We start from the raw sequence: 11335 nt of genomic DNA, 5'->3' as shown, positions 1-11335 counted from the left end.
GTGTGTAGTTCACAGCAGAACTATCTGTGTGGGGGCAAAACGGATGATTTGCAAGTGAATCTGAGGTGCTCTGATCTTGGATTATCACCATAATTTTGTGCCGTAACAGTGCTGCTATGTTTATTATTCCGTGTGTTTTTCCATGTTGTCGACTGTAGAACAGTTGACAGTCAATGCAAAAGTGTGAAGCACTGACAATCTACAGAGCCAGAATCCACCACCTTCTGTCGGTCTCACACAACGCATAGCCTAACTAGATGCACAATTGTTGTTTGCTGTCTTGGGTTTCTTTTTGTCTGGGTAGCCTAAGTGTCGTGGAGTAGCTGGAGATACCCAACACAAACTTCCCCCATCTCGGCTTCTAATAGGATTTCGGTTCTCTAGCTCTGGTTGTGTGTTTGACTCAACAGTTAACCACAGAAGTACCTTAACGGATGGTGTACTCATCTCATGATTAAACGCTACTGCCAGTTTTCTAGCTCTTTGATAAAATAGTGATAGGCTTGCAGAGAATGGGCCTGACCAGGCAGTATTCACATTTCCATGCAGATTGGCAATTCATAACCCTTGAACGCAGCTGAGGTAGGCCTATCCCATACCACCCATTGACAGGTTTTTTGCTCTTTATTGTGAAAGACACATGAGGGTCTGAGTGAGGTTCATGATAGATGCTCGTATTAGCATGTGAGCATTACGTTAATATTGTTGGTGTAACTTCAAATGGCTTTACTGACAATAGTGTTCAATTAACTTGGAGAATCAGTTTAACATACAGAATCAGTATTGTGTACACCATTGTTTACCATTTGGAGAATTAGTTTAACATACAGTTAGTGTGTAGGCCTATGACCTATGGGTAAGGTCACAACAAAAGAGCTTTAACTAAAACGCAGATTTATTAACCAAATCAAATAAGCCAATAACAAACAAGCAAACAAACAAATAAACAAAGACTGTGAGATGGGATCCAGTCAGTTGTGAGTAATGTATGGATGTTGTATGTTTGCAATGTGTCTGAGTGCTGTGTTGCATGTACAGAACCCAAAGTCAGAATGGTCCTCTCAGTTGGGCTCAGAAATGTCCTTGTTTTCCAAAGAAAAGCAAATGGATAATTGTTAGATTACTGCAAAGTTTGAAGGACACACATGTAAATCATCTCTAGCCTATTATGGCTGTGTCTCCTTTTCTATATTTTCTATTCAATATTTTTCATGGAAAAAAGGACATTTTTATGGCGTAGCTGACTAGCTGTGGGCTTCAGGCTTGTAACGAAGGGTTGCCGGTTCGATCCCCAACCAGTTGGACAAATATAGCTTCATACACAATGGTATGGTCTAATGACAATAAAGCAGTTGAGCTGAGAAAACTACATGCAAGTCTTGTGCCCCCTCAACATCGGGGTGAAATGACATCCCTGTTTCATCACCTTTCTGAAAATGTACAATTTAAGTGGACTGACTTGTCAGGGTGGCGTCCGTGCATCATTATGTGCCAATCGCCTCATCCACAATGGTATGGTCTAATGACAAAGTAGTTGAGCTGAGAAAACTACATGCAAGTCTTGTGCCCCCTCAACACGGGGGTGAAATTACATCCCTAATTCATCACCTTTCTAAAAAATTCACAATTTATTTGGACTGACTTGCCCGTATGTCACCCTGTCATCATAATGTGCCAATCGCTTCATACACAATGGTCTGGTCTAATGACAATAAAGCAGTTTAGCTGAGAAAACTACATGCAAGTCTTGTGCCCCCTCAACATCGGGGTGAAATGACATCCCTATTTCATCACCTTTCTGAAAATGTACAATTTATGTGGACTGACTTGTCAGGGTTGCGTACGGGCATCATAATGTGCCATCTGCATCATAGACAATGCTATGGTATAATGACAATAAAGTAGTTGAGCTGAGAAATCTACATGCAAGTCTTGTGCCCCCTCAACACGGGGGTGAAATGACATCCCTATTTCATCACCTTTCTGAAAATGTACAATTTATGTGGACTGGCTTGTCAGGGTGGCGTACGGGCATCATAATGTGCCATCTGCATCATACACAATGCTATGGTATAATGACAATAAAGTAGTTGAGCTGAGAAAACTACATGCAAGTCTTGTGCCCCCTCAACGGGGATTAAAAATGACATTCCTAATTCATCACCTTTCTGAAAATGTACAATTTATGTGGACTGACTTGCCCGTACGTCACCGTGTCATCATAATGTGCCAATCGCATCATACACAATGGAATGGTCTGATGACAATAAAGTAGTTGAGCTGAGAAAATTACATGTAAGTCTTGTGCCCCCTCAACACGGGGGTGAAATGACATCCTTAATTCATCACCTTTCTGAAAATGTACAATTTATGTGGACTGACTTGTCAGGGTGGCGTCCATGCATTGTTATGTGCCAATCGCCTCATCCACAATGGTATGGTCTAATGACAAAGTAGTTGAGCTGAGAAAACTACATTTAAGTCTTGTGCCCCCTCAACGGGGGTGAAATGACATTCCTAATTCCTCACCTTTCTGAAAATGTACAATTTATGTGGACTGGCTTGTCAGGGTGGCGTACGGGCATCATAATGTGCCATCTGCATCATACACAATGCTATGGTATAATGACAATAAAGTAGTTGAGCTGAGAAAACTACATGCAAGTCTTGTGCCCTCTCAACATGGGGGTGAAATGACATCATTAATTCATCACCTTTCTGAAGATGTACAATTTAAGTGGACTGACTTGCCCGTACGTCACCATGTCATCATAATGTGCCAATCGCATCATACACAATGGAATGGTCTGATGACAATAAAGTAGTTGAGCTGAGAAAACTACATGTAAGTCTTTTGCCCCCTCAACATAGGGGTGAAATGACATCCTTAATTCATCACCTTTCTGAAAATGTACAATTTATGTAGACTGACTTGTCAGGGTGGCGTCCGTGCATTATGTGCCAATAGCTTCATACACAATGGTATGGTCTAATGACAAAGTAGTTGAGCTGAGAAAACTACATGCAAGTCTTGTGCCCCCTCAACGGGGGTGAAATGACATTCCTAATTCCTCACCTTTCTGAAAATGTACAATTTATGTGGACTGACTTGACAGGGTGAAGTAGGGGCATCATATAAAAAAGGTAATCTAATGTGATGAACAATTTGACCTATGGCTAAGTCCCGCCCCCTCCACTCACTCGGACAAACAGTCAACATTCGGTGACAGGAGCTAGGGCAGCCAACCCAGTAGGAGAAATTTCACAGGAGACAATACAGATACGTTAATGAAGCTATAGGCTAAGCTCTAAAAGTTAACATTAGTATAACTAGAGCCCTTTGGACAACAGCTAACCGTCATGTACGATTGCCAAAGTACAAAAACTAGCACATAACATGCCAATGAACTCCCAGCAAACAAACCAGCTAGCAAATTAAAACGCTAATTAAAGGCTCTACCATTAGGTCATATCGAGAATAATGCATGACGGAAATAACTGTGGATAACTTGTAGACCATAAAGGTAAGAGTTCATTGTCTTTACGTTTAGCTATGTTCGCTGTCTAGCTTTTGAATGTGGCTAGCATCAGCGGCCGGTTGCATAAAACCGTTTAAGACTAGTCTTAGTCTAATATTTCTTTGTAAGACCGGTCTTGGCTTTATTATTCAGTTGCATAAAGATTAAGACCGGTCTAATTTCACCAAGCGGCAACATTCTAAACTGAACAATGAAGCCTACCCGGAAGTTCGAAAAACTGCAATACCTCGAAAATCCGCTGGGGACTGGTCCCAAAACAGAGCAAATTTCCATAGACGCCCATGTTAAAATGTCCGTTTTCACGGCGTAAATTCATGTTTTTAAAGCCTGGTCCCATGGACTTTTATTGTATTTTTCGGTAGTTTCCCGGTCCCTGACAACTGTGAGGGGGGTGAATTTTTTTCTAACTCGTTAGTTTAGATCGCATTTGGATATAAAAAATGAATGACGTCGTCAACTTGATTGACAGCTGACCAATGTCGAGGTTGACGTTGCCAGCCGAGTGGACGTCTCAGCCGTGATCCTGAATCTTCATCACCGTATCCTCTCTGAACATTTTTATTGAAATATTTGATATATAATGGGCTTCTCTGCTATTAACTGTACTAACCGACACCAGAAGAGGACATCACTCTAGTTTTCCGGTAAGTGACATTCCACTATTATTTCACGTAGCTGCTAGCTTATGTGAACGTTAGCACTATTTAGCATCAGTAACGTTAGCATAAATCGCCAGGACAAATTAGCGTCTGTGGCATGTCTCTGGTTTAACCTACCGCAAACATGCTGGCTTACAATCGGAAATCCCCATGTAAGTGTAACGTTAAGGAAGTAATGAACTAATTTGCTTATTGTTGAAACCTAATGGCAGAAGCACCCACAAACATTCATTTAAGAAATGTAGTGAAAACCGCTGTTGTGAGTTAGCTTAATGTTAATGTTACTAGCCCCAGGTACTTGAGTTAGTTCTAGCTGTAATCAACAAACGGACTGTGTACGGGTAACATATGTGTTTTCTTCAAAAAACCTTTAGGGAATACTTAGTCTGTTGTCAATTTACAGCCTCGGTTGTTGCATTTAAGATCAAAACGTTTGTGAAGACATTAACTTAAGCCGAAGATTCCTCAATCCTCACATTAAACGGCTTGCTTTCGGCTAGCTGAGGTGAACCGCTATGAACCTGACTGTATACTTTGAACACGGGAGCTGTGATAACGAGCGACATCTAGTCAACATACCATTGTCAGTTATAGGTTAGACACAAGGAAACAAAAGTGTACTGTAACACATGCGTCTGCCAAATCAATATGCAACACAAGAACAGACTGATATGTCCCACATTGGAGTGTAATTCAAATAATTTGATTATAACAATGATTAACAATCTACCATTCTTGCCTGTGTCAAGTTTCTCTTTAGGTGATCCAGCCAGGCTGAACCAGTGGGTGCTGAACATGAGGAGCTGGCTCCTAACAACAGTTCTCGACCAGTGACAACTTCTGATTTCAAAGACTTTTCACCAGCAGACCCCTTCATGATTACCTTATTTACATCTGAGTTTGCAAAGCAGTCTATATACTGACTATTTACTAGCTTACAACATTGTGTTATTTACCTGTAATGCTCAAGACATAAGTAAAAATGCAAATGTACTTCCGCATCTGGGTCTTTAATTCAACCTACTGATTGTTTTTGCTCCCACTGCAATTTAATCGTAAATGTTTGACAGCATAGACAAAACTGGTTTGACACAAGTTAAATGTAGGTCACAGTTGACCAGAAAAGTCCCATAAACATGTGTTTTTATTTTCAACTTCAGTGCCATCAACAGTAATTTTGTTAATGAACAGACATTGGTTTTGACATAAGTAAAGGAAAGGGTGTAACAGTCCATCAGTTCTAGACAAAAAAAAGCGTAGAGTGCCAATGTTCAATATCATCAGCATCTCTTAGAAAAGTTCCATAACCATTTGTAAGTGCAAGTTCAGTGCCATCAAAATGCAGGTTGCCTACTGAATTCAACTGGATACAGACATTCAACAATATTTAAAAAATATTCATTGCCCCTAGTAGACAGATTAACCTGGTCTCTAAGAAACAATGCAAAGTTGTGTGGATGGGGCATGAGACCCAACACAAAGCACACTGTTCACCCATACTCGATCTTCTTGGGGTTTGTGGATCCCTATCGATGACGCAGATATGATAATGGTCATCTGGGAAGGGCCGCAGATGGAGATCACACAGGTTCTGCTTCATCTCTGCGGCAAAATCCACTCTTCAGGGACTAGGCAAAAAGGAGAAGGATGCTATGCCACCTCAGTCGACCCCATCCAAGCCATTTCACCTGCATTTAGTCCCAGGTTAGAGCTCAGGGACCTCCTTGCCGCCACCTCTCCACAGCAAACATAGCAGTCTTCAATGATCCACACATTAGGTACTGCCAAAATAGAAAGGTAAACATTTAATTACATTCATACCTGTGTAACCTACAATGAAACACAAGTGTCAACTAACAATACTTGTAATCACCGGTAGTCACGAGTGTGATTTTGACAGTAAAATTACATATTGTGCAAATCATTGCTCTAAAATGTTATTTAGTTTTACTCATTGCATAATGCATGACACAACACCCTTGTATATTCATTGTTTTCATTAGGTCCCTTTCCACAGGTGTATAAAATCAAGCACCTTGACTATGAATGCAGACAGCATGGTGTTTGATTAATACACCTGTGGAAAGGGACCTGATGAAACCCATGATTATTGCTAAAACATAAAACACATCAATGATGTACAACTAATATTAGACTAAGATTGTCAATAACTTGACGGAATAAAGCGAGCTAGTTGATGTTGACATAAATTATTGTTAAAGTTACAATGAAATGACCGCCACATTCAATGTCACAGGATCATACGTTTCAACGTTTCATAACTACATTACCAATAATAAAATGAGAACAGAGATGGGTAACGTTAATCACTAAAGCTAAAGATCAATGTATCTGTAGTGGAGTCTAACTTTCTCTATCGTTTATTGTAAATGGGGTAACGTAACGTTAACAGCTAGCTTATTTCACCTGCTAGAAGGTACAAACACAACTCCGTTCATTATTTGTAGTAGGCTAACTTGTTAGCAGCACTAACTATTCACATGAGTTTACCCGGTTAGCTTGCAGGATACATAATCATAAGATGTCTGAACACATGCCTTTAAGAGACATACATGAACACGGTTCAACTTACCAGCAAATTCAGGTGGGTTAGAATCAGTCTTCGACTTCGGTGGCTTCGTAGTAAACGTAGCAGTAGCCTAGCTTGGTAGTCTCGTAACGTTAGCTGCTTAGCTGAACAAGCCGAGCAGAACAGAACACCTGTTCGGCTCAGTTTCGCACAAAGCCCGCCCTTTCACCCATTTGATTGGATTGGTCAGAATGTGGGCGTGGTTATGATTTCCCAAGATTTCCCAAGATGGCGCCGCCCAACGGCTTCATTTGCGTTCTTCAGAAATCTATGGGTGACGTCACAGACGCTTTGTCCATATTTTTTACAGTCTATGAATTTCACTGAGTAAAGTAAGACTCCATACCCCCTGTCTAATTTGATCTAACATTCTAAGTTACCATAGAAACAACTGTTAGTCGGGCTAGTTTCACAAAAGTGGTTTGGCTTGCATTACAAAAATGGCAGAACACAATATTTGGATTTATGAAAGGGCACTGCGAAGAGAAAGAGTGTTTAAGGACAGGTCAAACCCTTTGGAAGTCTTTTCTGAGGAGGAAATCATGGAGAGACTGAGATTCCCAAGAAATAACATAATACAAATTGCTTCAAGCCTGGAAGAGCACCTGCGGCCTACAACAGCAAGAAACTGCAGCGTACCTGCACTGTTACAGGTATGCTTGGCTTTGCGCTTTTTTGCCACAGGAAGTTTTATCAACTCAGTGGGAGACCTAATTGGTGTACATAAATCAACAGCATCCAGAATCATCTACAGAGTGTCACGTGAGCTCAGTGTCAGGCTCCCCGAGTTTCCAGTTGACATCTCCAGTCTAAACAAAATGAAAATGGATTTTTTTGCTATTGCTGGATTTCCCAATGTTATTGGTGCCATTGACGGTACACATATCAGGATTCAAGCTCCATCTGCACATGAACACCTGTATGTCAACAGGAAGGGCTATCACAGTATTAACGTGCAAGCGATATGTGATGCAAAACAACAGTTTATCAACTGTGTGGCGCGCTGGGCAGGCTCTACCCACGACTCGAGAATATTGATGCATTCTGAGATCCACAATGCTTTCCAGAGAGGAGATGTCCAGGGTGTACTTTTAGGTGATTCTGGTTACCTACTAAAATCCTGGCTTCTCACACCATTTTTAAACCCCAACACTGCTCCCCAAATGCGATACAACACAGCCCATGCAAAAACCAGAAATACAGTTGAAAGGTGTTTTGGAGTACTGAAAAGAAGATTCCACTGCCTGCATGGGGAACTGAGGATGGCACCAGAGAGGGTCTGCAACATAATATGTGCCTGTGTTGTCCTCCATAACATGGCAAGGTAGGAAATTGACTACCTACACATACACACACAGCTGAAGTTGTGACAACAATACCTATAGTTAATGCATTCCTCTTTTTTAGCAGTAGCCTAACCAAATGGCTCATTACTAAAAATAAGTTGTTTTCTTTTTAACAGAGACCTATCACTCCCAGACATGGTGGAGGAGGAGCAAATGGCTGAGGAACCTTTTGCAGACATAGAGGGAAGAGATGATGATGATGGATCAGGGCGTTATGTTAGGCAGATGATTGTGGAAAACATCTTTTCTGCTTAAAAAAAGTTAGAAATAAGCGGAAGTTGTGCAGCAACAATAGTTTATTAGGCAGAAAGAGAAAGAAAGAGAGCAAAAATCAAAACTATTCTTCCTGGAGCCGATGCATCTCCAGTTTGAGTTTTTGCTTTTCTAACTCCAATTTTTCCATTTCTAATTTCAGTTTTTTTTCTTGCAGCAATAAAACCTTATGCTGCTGTATGAGTATGTGTTTCATTGTTATAGGCCTATTTCGGTTGGTGGTGGTCTCCTGCACATCCTCTGCTGCTTGGTCAGGCTCACAATCAGGCTCAGGCTCAGGCTCACACTGTGTGAGGATGACCACCGTATCTGTAAGAGATGATAACAAAAAAAGAGAGTCCTGAGGGAAAAATGAAAACAAAGTAGCAGCTATTGCTGTGACATTTAGCCTTGTAACACACCAATCATACTGTGATTGACTGATTTAACACTTGGAGGTCCGGGGCCTTTGCAGACACTTTGAGGCAGTCAGCTATACCTTGAGATTTTTAAGTTTCTCATCTAACTAAAAACATCTATGCAATCCTAGGATGTTCTTTTATTGTCTTTACAAAGTGCCATTGATACATTCTCTTTTAAAACATATATTTGGAAACTAGATGATTAAAGGTTTCTAATGGTGTCACTTAGCCAATGTTTATAGGACAAAAACTAGCAGAGATTGAGATGTGTGTTTGGAGCAGTTTTTCAAATCCCCAGGGGGAGATTTAGACTCCAGAGGGTTAATTGCATTCATAATCTTTTGGGATACAGTCACGCTAAACCAATGTTTACATAGCGTTTGTCATGTTACACGACTAGAAACACTGTCGCTTTGTAGCGAGACACATTAGGAGGCGATAAATAACAGTGCTACAGTTGTAGCAGGAAAGCTAGTAGGCTAGTCCAAACAGGAAAACATAGGCCTACTGGCTGTCTGATTTAGCTTTAACAGGTTAAAACATGCAACCATTGGGTTAACGTGAAGTCAAAGAGGATGTATATTTATCAGTTTAACATAACAGTAGCCTACCTTCAACTTTGGACACAGTTTCGACGTGATCATCCTTTTGCATAGCCCGAAGTATGGTAGTTGGGGAGGCAGTAGTTGGCGTCTCCGTTGCCACGGCACCTGCAGGCTGAGAGACTCCGCTCTCTCTCCCCCCCTCTGTTCAAACACGTTGTCGACTTGGAAAAACTTATTCATGTTATCCACGTTTATTTAGTGTTGAGGTCTACTGTCTTATCCAGAGCAGACGCTTATCTCGGTTGAAATGTGGCTTAGGAAAGGGTAAAAAATACACACGGTCGCCCAGCTTCTTGGGATACATTGTGTCGGGGTTGCATGTACCCCATGTACACCGTTTTACAATTTAAAACTTAAAATGTCAAGAAAAAACATATGAAAACGAATGAAAACTGACTAACTGCAATGCATTTCAATGGACGTGGAAGACGAGAATGTCCGAGTGTATTGTAGCTATATGCCCACTGTGATTGGCTCGTTGCGTTCGGGGGCGTGGTTTAGCCATAGGTGAATTATAGATTGATTTACCCAGAATGCTCAGGTCAATACAAAACTGCCAAAACACACCGTCGCTGTGACACATCGTGTGATTTTCTACTATATATAGCAACTGAACATATATTATTTTCAACAGCTAATAAGTCCGTACTTGTCCTTCGGGGCCATGGCATTGCTAAGATCTAAATAATCTCAGGATGAGATACCGATGCGGACAATCCTAGTGATAAATGTTCAATAGGGGCATATCTCCTTCCTCCAAATAGTAAGTAAGTATGTGTGGTATTGGTGTACTGATGTGATGTGACTGTGTGTCCAGTGTTTCCCACAGATTAGAAGGCAATGTGTGGTGGTTGCCCGATGTCCGACGGGACATTTGCATCGCCTTTTTATCGCTCTCCTTTCATATAATGTAAATTATGTTTTTAACAAGATGTAAAGCTTGTGTTTATTTGAAACACACACATTATGTAATTATTTACATTCTATATACTGACATTTCTGATATTCATAACAGCAAACTTTATGCAGATTATAGCCTACTATTCATATTACAACTTCACTTCTTAAATTCAGCTGTCTGGTTGAAGCCTCAAAATATTGTAAACAAAGTAGCAGACTAAGCTTATCATACTTTACTGGTTGGACTGTTCAGTTTCCCCACATGTGTTTAAGTTTCAAGGTAAGCTAATACTTTTTCTCCTTGGGACAGACCCTTTTAAGACTTGGAGTTGAACATCCGTGATAAAACCTCAGTTTCAATAGCTAAGATAAACGAAAGGCCAAACTGCATGAACAAATTATGCATTCATAGCCATAGCGTTTCTGTTGCAATCAAAATCAACCTAAGCGAACATGGTCTCACACCCAACTCGTTGAACGAGGACGCATGCAGCCGTGAACGTCACTGCTGTTCATATGTCAATCATCACGTAAAGCCCGCCCTGTGAAATGTGATTGGTCCGAGCCGAAGTGTATCTCGAATAGTAGCAGCTGAACGGAGCAGTGCCAGACCGAAGTTCCCTGCCGAAAAAGAATGGAGGCGGGGCTAAACTTCGGTCTGGCATCCAGGCTAACACCAGCAGCCACCACAGGGGAAACATTTAAATCACGCTGAAAATAAGGCTTTAATAGATAAACATGACACATTTGTGAAGACTTTCTACGCTCAGGAGTAGAAATGATACAGTTTTGCTCAGACATTTTTCGGACAACAGAGTAAGGCCCAACGAACTTCGCACAAAAAGGAGAACTAGGTGAGGGCAACAAGGCCAGGACCTGATCTCCAGGCCTAAATTCACGGACCTCAGACCCTTCATTTTAACCGGGGCGTCTTGAAGTTTTTCCCGAGCGCATTCGCCCGCCAACAACAGCCGTCTGCGAAATCCGTGCACATACTCTGCTAACGACATTGGTGGCTCTTC

This window comes from Sardina pilchardus, chromosome 9 (assembly GCF_963854185.1).
Source record: "Sardina pilchardus chromosome 9, fSarPil1.1, whole genome shotgun sequence".
Lineage (NCBI taxonomy): Eukaryota > Metazoa > Chordata > Actinopteri > Clupeiformes > Clupeidae > Sardina > Sardina pilchardus.
Note: the sequence above shows the minus strand (reverse complement) of the source record.